This window comes from Pongo pygmaeus, chromosome 5 (genome assembly GCF_028885625.2).
Source record: "Pongo pygmaeus isolate AG05252 chromosome 5, NHGRI_mPonPyg2-v2.0_pri, whole genome shotgun sequence".
Classification (NCBI taxonomy): domain Eukaryota; kingdom Metazoa; phylum Chordata; class Mammalia; order Primates; family Hominidae; genus Pongo; species Pongo pygmaeus.
This window is the reverse complement of record NC_072378.2, coordinates 111,757,616-111,775,590: the sequence shown is the minus strand read 5'-3', so window position 1 is coordinate 111,775,590 and position 17,975 is coordinate 111,757,616. Positions and strand designations below refer to the sequence as shown.

The 17,975-nt window shown below is 42.5% G+C and overlaps 1 protein-coding gene across 4 annotated transcripts in view; it reads left to right on the top strand.

Moving 5' to 3' along the window:
• FYN (FYN proto-oncogene, Src family tyrosine kinase) overlaps positions 1-17,975 on the top strand; it is a 217,372-nt gene that overhangs the window by 87,396 nt on the left and 112,001 nt on the right. For all 4 annotated transcript variants that reach the window (XM_054491040.2, XM_054491039.2, XM_054491036.2 and 1 more), the window contains one exon: positions 4,611-4,680. The gene's annotated coding sequence lies outside the window, so the exon portion shown is untranslated. The remainder of the gene's footprint in view (positions 1-4,610; positions 4,681-17,975) is intronic.

Here is a 17,975-nt window from a genome sequence, read left to right as displayed (position 1 = left end):
CATGGGATGACAGTTGGGACAGTGGAAGTGTATGTACCAGGAAAGAGATAGCAAAACAGTATTGAGAGAGAACAAGTTCTGAGGAGACAGAACCTGGGAACATCCTGTGGAGAATCAGTCAATGTTCCACTCCTTGATAGAAAGCACGTTTCTTCATCAAGTCAATACAACAGACCTAACCCCAGAAATATGCTCTTGTGGCTAAGAAGTTAGGACACACCAAAGAGATAATGTCCATGTAGACATCCATTTCTCCTTGACTCTGTCACTTCTGTGTGTGAAGCAGAATTAGACCAAAGCCACGTATGATTTTGTATAATAGCTGGTCTATTTGGTTTCCTCAGAAAGGTCTTTAATAAGTACCAATGATACGTATAAAATACGTATGGGTGGCTTCCCAAGTGAATTGCCAGTCCCTCAAATCTTTTCCCAGACCAGCTGGCTCTTTTATTTATTTTTTTTTTTCCTTTTCCCCAAGTAATTGGAGCAGATCCAGAAACAGATTTGGAGAACCTCAAGCTTTTCCTTTTTTACCCTTCAGTAATTACATGTCACAGGTTGTCTTCCCTGTTAGAGTCTGAAGTTGAGCAATTAGTCTCCCATTGTCTTTACAGGAAATGACATATCAGTGTGGCTTCTGGGGAAGGCAACTGTTGACCATCCTGGTTAAAATAATTTGGAAAGTGTTCAGCATTTCCTCCAGTTGATCATTTAGACTGGCTGATTTAGAAAGCTTTTGGAAATGTGCAAATGTACCATGGTTATCAGGACTGGAAATACTATGGGGTCAGTTCCCTGAGCAAAAGGAGTTTCTCAACTATGGCTTTGATCTCTGGACCTCCTGCCTTGTCCCACGTGTGACTGAGCCCAGGGCCTTGGCATTCTGTTCTTTTTATAATGCTTTGTTGGAGACTGATTAGTCAGGATGTTTTCCAGCTGCAGGTAATTGAAAACCCAAGTCAAGGAGTCCTAAACAAGAAGACATTTATTGGAAATCCAGAGATACCACAGACTTCAACGCCAACCTAATGCAGTAACCTACACTCTGCTTCCCTGTGTTTGTTCTGTCTCTGGACCAGCTTTATCCTTATACTGAAACAAAATAGCTGTGGAAGTTCTAGGTGTCGTATTCCACACTACATTCAGAAGGAGGGAGCTTCTCCCAAAGGAGTGAGTAGAAGCTCCCAGAAAAACATTCTTCACATCTCATTGGCTTAAATTGGGCCACATGCTTATTCTTAAACCAATCACTGGCAGTAGGAATGGGTATCTCTTGGATCGATGCTTCTCAAACTTCAGTGTGCACACAGATCACCTGGGGAAACTTTCAAAATCAATTCTGATTCAGTTGGCTTGGGTGAGGCCTCAGCTGACAGGTCTTACAAGCTCCCGGGTGATGCGAATGTTGCAGGTCAGCACACTGCAAAACCTTGGACTGACCTGCCCCCACTCCCAGCTGGAGGTGCTGCCATGTGCCCATGGGCACTGTGGGTGCAGAGATATGGGGGCTCTGTTGGGAAGAAGAAAGAGGGAATGACCACATGCAGATGAGAACTGTATTAGAGATGCTTGTTTTCAGTGTGTAATTAGCATTTTAACTTTATACTGGGAGTCATACAATAGTCTGTGATATGTATTAAAAGCAGAATTGTTACGTGGGAGCACTCACAAAAATTTCATTCATTTATGGTGATGCAGGCATTGCAGCTCTTGAAACAAAAGATTAAACAGTCATGCCACCCGTTTTGTTATCATTCAGCTATTTTTATTGGTAATGAATACCATGTATCTGGTGTGTCTCAAAAAGAACAAATTCAAATGAAATGGATTGAAATAGCCTTAAGTATAAGAAGAGTGTGCCAAATCCAGCCTTTGTTCTGTGAGTGGAAATCTCATCAGTCATGGTTATTGGGGAGGGAGAGTACACCCCCACTTGTCCTAAGAGTCACTTGTCATGATATTGGGTATGAAAAATGCTGCCAATGTTGAATTTCTGCCAAAGCAGATGGTCACAATGCCCTTATAAGTGGTTTTCAGTGGAGAAAGTCATTATGCTCTATTCGTTTGAAAAGGAAGAACTGTTCTGTTATTTTGTTGTGTTTGACAAAAGATACACAGGATTCCTGAGCTGCAGCTGTTCAGGAAAAAGGTTGATAAGATGGAAGGACCAGTGTCCACGCTGAGGCTGGACAATCACAGGCTCAGCAGGCTTAGCATGAAGTATGTGGACAGGCGCTGAGTAGACCTTCCCGAGATAGTCACTGTGGTAGTTGCTGTCCTGGACCTCATGTGCAAAGACAACATCACCCAGGAGGGGACATGGAATTTCACTGCTCAGTCTATTTGTCCAACCTGCCTCAGAACCACCGGTTCACATCTATGAGACTGATGGGAAGCTGGAGCTTGGTGTGGTCTCTTGTAGAGGCCAGAGCAACTGTACCTGGCCTCACCAGCATGAATCACCAAAGTGCCCATACTTAGGAAATCACCAGTTGTGTCTTGTCTATTCAAAGGACCTGAAAGGTTGAGAGAGTATCTGCTACTCTGGGCTAGCTGGGGAAAGCTGCTAGACTTGAGGCCCCAGGAAGGCAGGCATTATGCTTGTGTCACACAGGCGCCCTGTATATTGACAGAATAATTGAACAGCTAGTCTGTTCCCAGGTGATCTGTCAGTCAACAGCATGGACTAATCGCTCACTCTCAAAAGAGAAGTATTAAACAAGACAACATTGTGTTGCCTAACTTCAGTAATTTATAGTCTAAATATAGAATGCTTAGGTGTCCCATCTACATGTTTAGGACCTCATAGGCTGCGAAGGAGCAATGAGATAATATTAATGATTACCTGAGCTCATGTAGGACAAGCAGATTGCACCATTACCCGTGGATGGACTCAACAGTCCTGATGAGCGCCTCCCTGCTGTGCTGCGATAAGGCAAGGCATTATTAACTGTGGAAGGAGTTTCAAAATAGGGAAGAAGGTAGGACCTTCCCTGACAACTTAAAAGGCTGACTTTAAAAGTAGTACATTTATTTAAAGTACCTATATCAAATAAAGTACTTTTAAAAAGAGAAAAATAAAGAGGCATAAGATAATACTGCTTTGGGAAAATCAAGGTGGAAAAGTCAATGAGAATGAAGCTAGGCCTGAAGCTGGGTCCATGCATGTAATTCAGGGGGCCGATGAAGTTGGATGGGGAAAAACACGATCTCGTCATTGTCTCTAACCCTTATCTGAAATCGTACATTTCCTAATATTATGAAAGTAGCATTAGCTATTTGTCCTTAATAGAAATTATGAATATTTTCATAGTTATAGATATTCTGAAGTATCATTTATCCTAATAGTACTTCAAAATTACAGTATATTACACTTGTTGGAAATTATTTAAGTATTGAAAGATGTTCATAACAATTTTGTCAAATATTTTGATAACTGTATAAGAGTATACTCTGTTTGACTCCTGTGCATTTCATGTATTAGTTTCAAGCATTTGTAAACATCATTAGGAGAAAGATGTCTTTAGACTGCCATAGTACAAAAGGTAAAGAGCCCCTGCCTTTGACAATGGCCAGGCCTCCTACCAGAGAAGGGATGGTCTGCCTAGAGGCTCAGAGGCAGGACAGGCCTCTGGGCATTACAGCATTTGATAGGATAATGTCAAAAAGCTGGGGTGAGCTTGAGTGCCAGGCTAGCATGACTCAACAGGTAAACTCACAGGTCATAGGAAGTGGTGGAAGGTGCATCCGTTGAGGAAGGACAGGCTGTGTAGGTTGTGTTTAGAAAGGATTCCTTGTGCAGCCATGAGAGTTGGATGGGAAGGGAAGAAACTGGAGGCCAAGAGACCAGTGTATGCCAGGCATGATGCTGACCAGATGGAGTGTAACGATGAAAATAGGGAGAAGCAATGTGTTCCCAGCACCACTGTGGAATTCTTGCGGTGCTGGACTGGGCCAGGGTTTGCAGTGGAGGTGAAGAAGGCCGTGTTAGTTTACAGGCCTGAGGGACTGGGAGAATGATGATAACAGCTCAGGCTTACTGAGTGTTTACTGTGTGCCAGAGGCTGTTAGAAGCCCTTCTATGTCATGTATATATGTTCTTTAGTTGATATCATTTAATCCTCATAGCAATCCTGTGAGGTCAGTACAGTAATCTCTATTTTACACATAATAAAGCCTAGAAAAGAAAGGTTGGGAAAACTGTCCAGGGTCTCACAGCTAGCTAGCAAGAAGGGAGGATATTACTGGAAAGAAAGAAAAGAGGAATTGGTTTGGGGAAATATGTTATGAGTTCACCTGTAGATATTTTTCCATTGTTCTCTTGTCTTCAAATATTTCAAAGGGCTAAACATTCAGATATTTATAAGCATAGTTTCTGGTATATTTCATTGTCCAGTTTTAAAATTTTTTATTAGTGAATACTGAGATAATTTGTAAATTGGTTTCATCTTCCTGGGAAAAACAGAGGAAACTGGTAGGTGGAATTTAGTACATCGATGGGTGCCCGAAGCAGAGGAAGAGGTTGCAGTTTACAGAGAGAAACATAATATGTATTCAATTATTTCTGTTTAATGATGTGGTTTTTCTTTTGTTGTGGTATTGTTTTTCAGGACCAGTCCTGCCGCTGTTGTAGAAGACATGTGGTGTATATAAAGTTTGTGATCGTTGGCGGAAATTTTGGTAAGTGTTGCTGCATTTACTTCTAATGCCTCTTGCTGTAAAATGGTGCTCACGAAGGGAAGCTATTGCCTTGTTCTGTGCATCTTTTACTTCTGCACTAAACTCAGGCAGAATGGAGTTCTATAATTAAATGTGACATTGAATTGATGTTTTCTGACAGTGTGATACTTTTTCTTGTTATTGCTGATAGTATTAAGCAATATGGGGTTTTCTAAAACGTAATAAGTCTATATTTAGAAAAGTTTCCAGATGCCAGTTAAAGAATACCCTTGGCATTTATGTGCTAAGCCAGCCATATAATATAAGAGTAATAAACTTGCAGACCCAAAGAATAAAATAAATTCTCCAAAGCAGAGAAATCCGTGTGACCCATATATTAAAAGAAAGAGAAGCAGGCAGCTTAGGAAATGGAAAATTAAAGGAAGCTACAAGTCCAGCTTGCCTGGGAGCCAGCCCACAGACCAGCATAACAGTGGTCTTGGGAGACCAAGAACATTCAATTCAGCAACCACCCAGACCTTGCTAGCAGGGAAAGAGGACAGTCTTTGGAATCAGGAGACCCGGGTTAAAATGTAAGTTCTGTACCTACTGGTTGTTAGATAACCTCTCTGAGCCTGTTTCTTCTTCTGTAAAATGAGGCTTATTATGTTACCTACATCATAGGGTTGTTGTGAGAATAAAATGAGGTAGGTAGTGCTGGAGCATAGTAAGGGTTCAATAAAGCCAGTCATTCTTAGGAACAGAGCAGCCTTGTTTGGTGACTAGACATTTCCCATTGAAGTCAGGCTACCAAGAGGCATATTTATTTTCCAGCAGGAAGGCTGCTGGGGATGGGCCAGTTACATCCATTTGATGTTGCTAGAGCATCCCACCTACTCACCACAACCCCTCCCCCAATATTCATAAGAACTTAGGGATATTCATAAGAACTTCATAAGAACCTGTGGGAATCCCTGCAACATTTACCACCTTCTCCAACCCTGGTGACCCATTCTTAGACAAGCTTGGCTAACTAATTCACTTCCTGCCATCCTCACAACCAGTGAGGTCACCTTTGTTTGAGCTTTGTTCATTTGTGGAGTTAATGTCATTTTGAATCACATTTATGAGGAAAGAAGGGTGGGGGTAGATGATACCATTGGTTGGACCTCAGTTGCCATGTTTAAGCTTTCGTTTCCAAACCTTTCTTTTGATTTTACATTTTTGTCTATGCCTATTATGTAGCCTTCACAGGGATCCAGTTGCTGGGCTGAAATTTTTGAGCTTTGACCGAAAGAATTTGGCTTTTGGGTGGGGCCTTTACCTGTGGTTGGGAAACTCAGCCGTGGCATTGCAGATGGGCCAGTGTTTCAGGTCAGATGTCTGTAGGTGACTGTGCTGCCATTTCATAGAATCAAAGAGAGGGACATGGCTTCAAGGGTTGTCTGGCCCAATCCCCTGCTAGCAAAAAAAAAAAAAAAAAAAAAAATGTCTTCTACTGATCCCTGACAAGGGAATTCAAATTATTCCAGAGATGAGGAGCTTGCTGTTGCACAGGGTACCTTGGTTCAATTAAAAGGACAGTTAGGGCCTACAGGGAAACCCTTGCGAGGAGGGGGTATATAGTTGTTCTGTATCTTAGTTCTGGTGGTATTTATGCAGTTGTATGCTTTGGTGAAAACTCACAGAACTGTATAGTAGAAGGGTGAGTTCTCTTGAATGTTAATTAGACCTGAATTTTAAAAATGGAAAAAAAAAACCCCAGCATTTAAAAATTGAACAATTAGCCCAACTTGTTAAAAAGAAAGTGAGGAGGCTGGGTGCGGTGGCACACGCCTGCAATCCCAGCACTTTAGGAGGCTGAGGCGGGCAGATCACAAGGTCAGGAGATCGAGACCATCCTGGCCAACATGATAAAACCCCATCTCTACTAAAAATAGGAATCCAGGAGGCAGAGGTTGCAGTAAGCCAAGACTACGCCACTTCACTCCAGCCTGGGTGACACAGCGAGACTCCATCTAAAAAAAAAAAAACACACACACACACACACAAAAAGAAAGAAAGAAAAAAGAAAAAAAGTGAGGAATGCAAAGGAGAGAGGGAGGAGGGAGGAAAGAAAAGCAATCTAGTCCTTATATTGAACTATTAATACAGTATATGTGCTCCATGGGACAGGGACTTGGTCTTGTTCCTCCCTGGAGTCTTGGTGCCTGGATAGCGCCTGGCACATAGACGGCATAAATGTGTTGAGTATTTATTGAATCACCTATTGCTCTTAGTCACCTTTGAAGTAGGTCCACTCACTTTCTAACACTCCAGCCCGCCAAATGTTTGAAGACCCCATCCTTCCTCATTCATCTTCTCTTCTCTGGGTGAATTTACCATCTCCCGGGCCTGGCCTCTTTGTCCTCTGATGCTATTTTCATATCCCTCCCCATCTGGCAGAGCTCCTTGAGGAGGCCTCTGCTTCCCCACACCTCTCCTGTGTACCTAGGCCAGCATTAGACACACTGCCCCACAGGTCTGGCCCAGGAGGAGCACAGAGGGTGCATTGCTTCTGTGGATGCTGTTAATAGACACCCAATCCTCTTCCTTCACAATCAGTATGAAGTGTCTGGTCATGGATCATAAAGGATTTGTTTAGCGCAGCCTTCTAAGAAAGGAGCTCCTAAAAGTAGGGAGGGTGGCAGTGCAAGAAAGAGCCCAGACGCAGCTCATCCTCTTACAGGCCTTGTCTGAAATGAAGCCAGGTCCTGGCACCCTCAGTCTGAGGCAGCATGGTGTTGTTGATGGATCTTTAGAGGCAGTACTGTGTCACAGATTCCGATTCCTCATTACAAGTCATAGGAAGTTTGAAATTCTTCAAACTAAACTTGTAGGTGCCTTGAAAAGCCTAGGTTTCTTTTTTCTGGCCATGCCAAGGAGTGATATATAAACACATAAATACATAGAGCAGTGGTTTTCAACTGGGGTTAGTTTTGCCCTCCCAGAGGACGTTTGGTAATATCTGAAGCCATTTTGGGTTGTCGCAGTTAGGGGAGGGAGGAGGGTGTGTGCTAGTGGCATCTAGTGGGTGGAAGCCAGGGATGCTGCCAAATGTCTTAAAATATATCTTATAGATCAGTAACGCACACTCGTGCACACATGCAGAACAATCGGGCCCGAAATCTCAGTAATGCCAAGGTGAGAAACTCTGAGATTATAAGTAATTTTTAAAGTGTAAATGTTTAAAGTACTTAGTATTTTGAAGGTTTAAAAATTGAAATATCTTAACATTTGATTATATGTAAATATACAGCTAAAAAACTTAAATTCGTTCAGAAAATCATCGGAGTAGAAAGGCTGCTGAGAGGCTATCCCTTCTATTACCCCTGACTCCAAGCAAAAAATGACCTAAATGAATTCAGACAGACAGATGGGCTTCTGACGGCTTATACAGAATGACAGTCAACTAAAGATAAAAACAAGACTCACACAACATGATCCCAGCATTTACACAAAAGAGATTGTCTCGTATTTTAAATTTCAACCCCAGCTTCTTCAGATGTGTTAGTCATTCGATGACCTCTAAGATTAAACAGTATTTCAGTCTGGGCTAGTCCTTCTTTTTGAATCAAGGCGGTTCTGGTGTGATGAAAATGTGCTTAGGGAGGAGAGAGATCTCATTACAGATGATTGAGATTGAGTATTTTGGTACACAGAGCTGTTTATTTGCATCAGTTTGCTAGTGACACCACAATCTGGTTTAAATGTGAGTCGCTGAGAGCTTTTGTAGCCCAATATGGCTACATTTGCTGAAGCAGGGAGATTAAAGCAACATATGTCAATTTATGATATAGGACAACCCACTGCAAAAGACTTTACCTAATTATAGGGCCTATTTTGGGAGGGTAATGGTGCTTTTTGTGAAGTATATTTTGGGATGCACTCACCCGGCTTCTAGGCCAGTAATATCTTCCCAGAAAGGGTGTGGTGTGTGCTTGTGGACATAAATATTTTCTTACCAAAAGCTGTGGTGTAATACTCTTTCAACTTTACTACCCTTCATTTTTCTTTTTCTGATAGTCTTTTCTTTTGCAAGAATGCTATGAAAATGTATTCTGGAAAGCCAGAGAAGAGGAAGATAAAAGATCTCATTTCAGATGGCCAAGTCCAGAGATACAGAGATTTTATCAGTCTACTGTTTTTAAGATGAATGGGATTTGGAGGCATTCAGGAACACTGACTGATAAACAGAGTTGAGGGAGGTGATAAAAACACCATGTTGGCACTAAATATTTTTATGTAAGTATCTGTGGGAAAACTATCCATTTGCAACCCCGTGTGTCCCAGCCAGCACTGCCCCTGCTCCACTCCAACCCCTGGGTGATCCTCAGGGGCCATTTCCATGCCTTTGCTGTTGGCTTGTGACCCAGGGTAGGTATCTGCTTTTACTTTTGTTCTTTAAGACTGTGTCTTTCACCCTCTCTACCTCCTCCCTCCCAGCCTTTAACTTCTCTGTTAATACCTGAGACTTTTGGCCTTCAAGGAGAGGTCAGAACTTTCTGTCCGGTCTGCAAAATAAAATTAGCTTCTTATTTACACAATGTGTGTACAGGGGGAGGAGAAGCTGAGATAAAGAGTGAAAATGGACAATTTTGTAACCCAAAATCCAACCAGACCTAGGGGCTGGAGAAACGCTTTTACCTAAATTCTGAGTCATGAAGGCCGTAACATGAGAGCAAGAATATACCATGGGGAGAGTTAAAGGCGGAGGCTCCCACCAGAGAGCCCTCTGGAGAGCTATCCCTGAGTCTCCCTGAGCAGCCTGTGGGCCCCTTCCTCAGAATTGGCCTAAGAGCTCCTTAAACGCACAGATCCTGGCCCACCCCAGACTGGTAGAATCAGACAGAATCCCTGTGGCAGGTGTGTGACTTTATTCTTAACAGCCTCTCCAGGCGGTGCTTATGCACACGAAATTGTGAGAATCCCTGTTCCGGTCTCCATTCTCAGCTTTTCTTCAGGGCTTATAGTTCCATTTGAGGTTGTATGCAGCAGTCTGGCCCTGCCTTTAAGACTGATTCCCTTCCATAAGCATCACTTACATATTTAAAGAACAGATGCCTAAAGCACATCATTTTGAAAATCAGCCCTGTGCATAGGAGGGTAGGGTGTCAACTTCTGTGTTACTGTGTAATCTTGGTTCCTAAAGTAATTTCCACAATCATTGTATCACTTGCTCACTAAGAGGTTTTCGTTCCAGGTTAGTTCTGGCAACATTCTAAACCAGATTCCTTGAAGCTGCTTTGCGGGAGGCCATCCTGCTCCTCTGCTACAATCACCCAAGTATTTGCCATCTGCTTTCACTCTAAAATTCACACTGTGCTGTAGTTTTTATCTGTAGCAACACTTATAAACCAAAATTTCCCACTTATTAAGGGGAAACATTTTCAGAACAAGTAGTTGTCACATGTTATAGTGCATTACTAGAGAGATAAGACTGTAATAGTTCCCACCTGGGATCCAGGTGGTTGGTCCCACCCCACAGCCTTTCCTCTGATGGCAGGCTGCCTGTGCAGATGCATATTAGGTTATCGTAGGCATAGCTCATTTAAGTTTGTAAACAGCTAGCTGGGTGCAGTGGCACATACCTGTAATCCCAGCACTTTGGGAGGCTGAGGCAGGTGGGTCACTTGAGGTCAGGAGTTCGAGTCCAGCCTGGCCAACATGGCAAAACCCCGTCTCTACTAAAAATACAAAAGTTAGCCGGATGTGGTGGCACATGCCTATAATTCCAGCTACTCAGGAGGCTGAGGCAGGAGAGTCACTTGAACCTGGGAGGTGGAGGTTGCAGTGAAGCGAGATCACGCCACTGCACTCCAGCCTGGGTGACAGAGTGAGACTGCATCTCAAAAATTAAGGGGACTCCATCCCCTTAATAAGTAGGGGGGAGAAAAAGCTGCAGCACATTTGATCTTCCCAAACCACTTCCTAGGCAGTGCAATCAATGTTATCACCAGTTGGAGGCTCTCAGATAATTTAGCTGATGTCTAAAGCAGGAGGCATTTGGGAGTGTGGGGGGGGGGGGGATGGGTAGGGGTTTGTTGTTGTCCTCACAAAGACTGGGAGGTGCCATTGGCACATGATACAAGAGAAAGTGGGGCAGGGATGATAAATGTCCTGCAGTGCCTCGAACAGTCCTGCCCAGTGAAGAGCTGTCCCTAACACAGTGTTCATAGCACCCCTATGGAGAAACACTGCTCTGAGGTTGTACTAGAATGCAGTAGAGCCAGGTGCACACCCACACTATCTGAATCCAGATCCTTTATAGCCCTCTCTGTGTTAAAGGCATCACAGAATTAATTTCCACTTCATTGGGAGCTCTCACTCCCTGAAAGTTGAATCCAGAGTGGCTATTCTGCAGGTCATGCGATTGCTGCCCCAGGCATCAGAACTCAGGCATGGCCCACTTCATATGGAAACAGACTCTCTAAAACCCCAGTGGCCTGGCTGGTCAGCATGTTGTATTGTACCTGTCCTATCTCTATCAGTGTCCAGTGCAGGTGTGAGAGAGAGTACTGTCTTTGGAAAACATGAGAGCCCAGTAGGATGCTCTGCCCACAGTCTCGCATCCACCTGACTTAAAAACCATCGTGATAGCAAATTAGGTGTTGATTTCAGAAGTTTTTGATTTGTTATCTTAAACGTCATTCCTGTCTGGTGAACCCTTACAGGAGCTGTTGGAGTTTTGTTTAAAGTTTAGTTTTGATGTCAGCCAGCAAGGGAGGTGAGACAGTGGCTACATCAGTTTGATGAGCACACAATGAAATTTATTAAATTGGTCAAAATAAAACCATATTGAATGAAAAGGAACCCAGGGCAACTGACCTGAATATAGATGTTGAAGGGATTCTAAAAGAGGGAGAGAAGGAGTAGTGATATTATCTCATCTTTTTTTCCTTTCCTGTTTTGTATTTCTCCCTCTCCTCCTTTTCCCTCTTCCCTTCTCCCTCTCCCTCTCTCCCCCTCCCCCTCTCCCCCTCCCTCTCCCTCCCCCTCTTTCCCTTTCTCTCTCCCTTCCCCTCCCCCTCCCCCTCTCCCTCCCCCTCTCCCTCTCCCTCCCCCCTCCCCCGCTCTCCCTCTCCCTCTCCTTTTCCCTCTCCCCCTCTGTCCCTCTCCCTCTCTCCCTTTCCCTCTCCCTCTCCCGCTCACTCTCCCCCCTCCCTCCCTCCCCCTCCCCCTCCCTCCCTCCCCCTCCCCCCTCCCTCCTCCCTCCTCCTCTGGCTCTCCCTCTCCCTTTCCCTCTCCCTCCCCCTCCCCCTCTTTCCCTCTCTCCCTCTCCTTCTCTCCCAGTTTCTTTCCCAACTTTTTATTTTGGAAAATTTCAAACTCACTGGTTGGGAGAATTATAAAACAAATTTCAAACTTGCTGGTTGGGAGAATTGTAAAACAAACAATTTATGTGCTCTACCTAAATTCACCATTCGTTCTACATTTACAACATTTGCTTTATTCCCTCTTCCAATTATGTATATAAATTATACATATTATATAAAATTTTGCTGAACCATTTAAAAGTACCAAACATCTTAACACTTTACCTCTAAATATTTCACCACCCATCCCCTAAGAATAAGGACATTCTTTTATATAACCATACTATAGTACTATTTCCACATCTTAAAAATTTAATAATAATTTTATATTATCTAATATTCAATTCATATTCAAATTTCAACAATATAGTCCCAAACAATATTTTATAACTTACCTCCCCACCCCCACCCCAAAATCTGTAACCGATCAAATGCACTTGATGAATTTGGTTGATAACTTTTCCTTCATTCATTATATAACTTTAAACAATGACTTTTTGAAAAGTTCGAGTTCGCTGTGTTATAGAGTGCCTTACACTCTGGGCTTGTCTGCTTCTTCACAGCATTGTTTAGCGTGCTCTTCTCTTCCTAAAATTGGTTAGATCTAGAGGCTTGTTATTAAGTGGAGGTTAAACATCTTTTGCCAAGAATACTTTATAAATGATGTCATGCACCTGATATTACATCACATCAGGGGGCAGAAGAAGTCACCTTGTTCCACCATCCTCAGTGCTAGGTTTCATCTCTTGGGTAAGATGGTAACCAGACCTAACCAATGTCAAGGTGCACCTTGAGTTAATAAATCATCTGTAGTCTGATACATGGGTCATTTGTGAACATCCTGCTCCAACCTTCCTTTCATCCAGTGGCTTGAGTAACCATGGATAATCCTCACCTGATTCAGTTATTACTTTGGAATATTGTCTGATATTTTTTACTCTTTCCTTTGTCTTCCTGAATTATTTGTAGTGTATGACCTAGGCCTTCATATTTTTGCAGTGATGGTTTTCTAGCCATTTCCTTGGTGGTCACCTGGATTTTGCTGTGATTAGGCTAAACATTTTTTTTTCTTGCCTTTGGGTTAAGAAGGAATAACTTTAGCAAAGCATTTACTACATGCCGGGTACCACACAGGCTCCTCATGGGTACAACATTTTTCACTTTCTTCCCACATTACAGCTTAGACTAGTGAAGTGACTTGCCCAAAGTCACCCAGACTCTATGGGAGAGTAACTCAAGCCATATCTGTCAGGTTTAGAGCTAGGATTTTTCAACAATTCCATGTTCCCTCTCATCCCTTCTGGCCATGCCCCCCATCCCTGCCCCCACTACTACAGTTCTTGCCTCAGGCCGCAAGTGCCTGCCTGACTGAGTAGGTCCCTAAACAAGGAAAGTCAGCCAGGAGACTGCAGCTGGAGAAGCACAAGCTCTGCACATCTAAAGGGCAGGTGCTGCTGGACCTCAGACAAGCCATGCCTGACCGGAAACCGAGATCTTTATGTTAACCATTCCGACTTTTCAGTGGCAGTGACTAATTCAGATACGTGGAACTCACCAGCCCAGTTGCCAGTTTTCAGCACCAGCACTACTGCTGTCTGAGGCAGCCTTGGGTAGGCCAAGGCTTTGTTTATAAATGGAATTTCATTTTCATTTGTTTGTATGTTTGTTTTTAACATCCTCTTTTACACAGAAATTAATATGCTTGGGAAGTGATAGTGTTTTGATTTGGGGGATGTTTGATTTTTTGAAGAGGGGGAAAGTTGGGTTTCAGAGAAGCATTATTTAACTGGATTACTTAATAGGCCAAGGTGTTATTATAAAATCTTGGATTTTTTAATTGGTAGGTTAACATTACAGTAGTAGGTATTTCATATGTAAGTTTAAAAGAAAGCAAATACATTTCCCTCTGTATATCATCTGTAGGATTTTTGCTGTTTTGAATTTTTCTGACTCCTTAAGGAAGGGTGTGACATCTGTTGTTCCCATCTTGCACTCTTTGTTCTTTGTGTCTTTAACTGTGTTAACATGTCACAGGAACTCTGTCAGCTCAGTCCCTGAGAGGGACTGAAGCAGAACTAACAGATAAATAGCAGTGCCTCTCCAGATGGGTCCTGGCAGAGGCTAAAGATCTCTGTTGGTCATTCTACTTGTTTTTACCAGAATTATCCTTGAGTTTGGAGTGACCGGGAATGGTGCAGGTAAAGAGCTTCTCTAGACTTACTTCATCATGCAAGAATTTGGTCCTACCTCTCATTTTACACTTTAACCACCTGAAGCACAGAGAGGTTGAGGAGGACCCAGGTAAACCTTACTGTGGTTTGTTCCCACCAAATCTCATGCCGAAATTTGATCCCCAGTGTGGCGGTGTTGGGAGGTATTTGGGTCATGGGCAGCTAGATGCCATTCTTATGATAGAGAGTTCTCATGCTCCGAAGACTGGATTAGATCTCGAGGGAATGGTTAGGGTTCTTCCAAAGTGAGGACACCCCTCCTAGGTTTGGCCTCTTCACACATATCTGCCATGTTTTGACCCAGCACATGGCCCTCCTGAGAAGCTGAGCAGATGCCAGCACTATGCTACTTGAACTTGCCAGCCTGCAGAATGATGAGCTAAATAAACCTCTTATCTTTATGAATTACCCAGTCACAGGTATATAAGAACACAAAATAAACTAGGACAGACCTGATTAGCTTGGGTCTCTTGTGATTGTTCCTCATACTCCCTAAGCTAAAGTTTTCAGTCTACAAGCAGTCACCATAATGCTTTACCCTGACATGTCACCTTGTCACCCACAATGTTTCTTCCCATCTGAACCACCCCAGCTTCCCACCATCAGCCACATTTAACAAGTGAAGAAGTAAAGGTCTGAATCAGCACTGTCCAATAGAAACCAAAGTCAAGCAGCATGTACAATTTAAAGCTATCTAGAAGCCAGGTTAGAAGAAAGTAGAATGAAATGAGTAAAATTAAACTTTATATTTTATTTAACCCAATATATGTCCAAAATATTATCATTTACCATACAGTCAATATGTTAAATTATTGAGATATTTTTATACTAAGTCTTTGAAACTTCATATGTAGTTTACATTTACAGCATATCTCAATTTGTACAAGCCACTTGAAATGTGCCCAGTGTGGCTACTGGCTACGGTGTTGGGCAGCACAGCAGTACAGAAGACATAGTCCAAGGTCACACCCAGCTAGGTTCTTTAAATCTCAAGAGAAACTTGATCTGCTTTTTTGCCCTCCCCCCCATCTGAAACCACATATTCCTGTCCTCTTTGTGCCATTTTCCCCCTCTCCAGCTAACTCTAATTACAGAGAGATGCTTGGTTTGGGTCATAACTGCTAGCTCAGCAGTTTTCTGCCAGCCCTGGCAGCTGGTGAGACCAACATACACTGCCTGTAAATGATAGTGTAAAGCATACTTTTAAATTTCTCCACAGCAGAGTTTCCATAATTTTCTTTCTCTTAGAAGTAATTCATTGGCATTTTTCAAAGCCAGGGTGTGTGTTTTTTTTTTAATTCATTCTTTCTTAAAGTCCCATCTTAATCAATGGATTTGTAAAATATTTACTAGCTAGTAATCTCCCCAGGACCTCAGCAGAACAAGCAGGCCTTATATCTGTTTTTTATACCAGTTATTCCTCTGTTTTGATTAACAGTGGTTAGGTTTCTTTTTTCCAACTAGTCAAATAGTCTCCCAATATGTCAGTCCCATTTTGAGTATTACTCACAATGAAATATCAGTAAAGGTTAGATTCCATTTCCACTAAATGTCAAGTCTCTGACCACTGACCCCGCTACTTGAATTATTAGATTATAATCACAATCTCAGGGGAGAAAATGACAAAAGAATGGCGACAGACTCCTGGAGTTTGTTGTGATAGACTTTACTGAAATACAAACCCTTAGCTGTAAGAATTGAAATTCAAATAGGGAAAAGATTGTCCCATATTACTAATTAGAGGCCAGAACCCCACATCTTCCAACATTCTCAGTTAAATGAAGGCTAGAGAAGATCATGTTTTTGATATCTTTCACTAACTGAAGGATGGCACTGCAAAGCCAGCCCTCCTGTAACACAAATGAATTTTCTTACATTCCCTTCAGTGCTGTATCCTGCGGATTTTGACTTGATGTCAACCTAACTATTCACAGATCCCCTAAAATCCACCATTTAAAAAACTTCAGGTGTGGGGTTGCGTTTGGAATTAGAACAGTGTTGTTGTGAGTGGCTTGGTTTCTTCTCTTTCCCCACCATTTCCCTATAGTAATACACACTTAGAGCCCCCAAATCACAATCCTTTTATCCCATGCTGATTCAAAGCCTTTTTATTTCTTTAAGTGGATATCTCATGTTCATTTCAAAATGTCATTTAGCAGCTGTATTTCTGCTAAATAACCAGAAATTATAGTTGACTCCAGCCAAGTGGCTGAGTACCTAGATTTTGTTTCCAAGTATGGTGCTGAGCAGAAATGTTTTGGTTTCATCCTCAATATTAATAGTTGACTGAGAGTGATGGATGGGCCTGGGGATGAGAAAAGGAAAGGAAATATAAAATATAGTGGCAGAGCATCATCTACTTCAGGGACTCTTGACCTGGGGTTTTTACCAGAATTACCAGAATTATCTGAGAAGATATTAAAAATCTGGGTTCCCAGGCCCCACTGTCCCTCCATTCATTTGGAGTCCTGGAGAACAGGGCCCTGGCAAGTGTGTAGGAACCACCTGCTCTTACTCAATTGTATCCACTTATCAATATTTAGGGAGAATTTTACTGTATATAAATTATACCTCAATAAGCTTGTCCTGAAATCTGTTTGTACACATGCATATAAATTTTTGAAAGTTTTGACTTTCCCTACCATGAGGAATATATTGACTGTCGAACGTTCTGGAGTCTGAAGACAAAGCTCACAGTTGAAACAATCATTCATTCACTCAGTAAACATGTAAGGAACAGTGCTGGGCATTGTTCCTAGTCTGGGAAAACAGAGATACATCAAGACACAGCATATACCTCGAAGGAGTTTTTTTAATGGATAAGAACCGTATCCAACAATTACGCCGCAGTGTGAAAAGTATATCTATAGAGCAAAAAGGGAGGAATCCCCAACAACCACATACGTGCATGTGCGCACACACACATACATGTACATATTCCCACTTCCACCCCACTGCCTTTTGAAGGTAGAAGACATAGGCTGTGTTGTGAAAATTTTATAGAAAAGCCACAGCACGTGATTCCTGAAGTGGGAGTAGGCAAGGAAGTGAAAAGTCTGCTGCCTGTTTTTCAAAGAAATAGCTCTCAGAATTTGATTCTAACGTCAAAAAAAAGTTTTTACACCCTCATTAGTTTTAAGGGGATTTTAACAACCCCTGATGTGATTCAGTTTGCTTATCCTGATCTATCTAGTCCCAGCACAGGTCTCAGTGCTGGCACACAGTAGGTGCCAGAATAGAAGTGATGCTTTCAGCAGTTTTGTCTCTCTTCTAACAAACCATTAGCCACAATTGTATCTTAGAGTACACACATAATTTTCGAGATAGCACCTAAGGGCCAGGCGGCATGACCCATGCCTGTAATCCCAGCACTTTGGGAGGCCAAGGTGGGCGGATCACGAGGTCAGGAGATCGAGACCATCCTGGCTAACACGGTGAAACTCCATCTCTACTAAAAATACAAAAAATTAGCTGGGTGTGGTGGTGCATGCCTGTAGTCCCAGCCACTCGGGAGGCTGAGGCAGGAGAATCGCTTGAACCAGGGAGGCAGAGGTTGCAGTGAGCTGAGATTGTGCCACTGCACTCCAGCCTGGGCAAACAGAGGAAGACTTCATCTTAAAAGAAAAAAAAAGATAGTGCCCAAGTTATCTTTGTAAGTATTGCTTCCAAAATACCAAAAATCTTTGCCCTTGAAGGAGAGCACATTTGAGAAAATGTGAATTGTTCTACT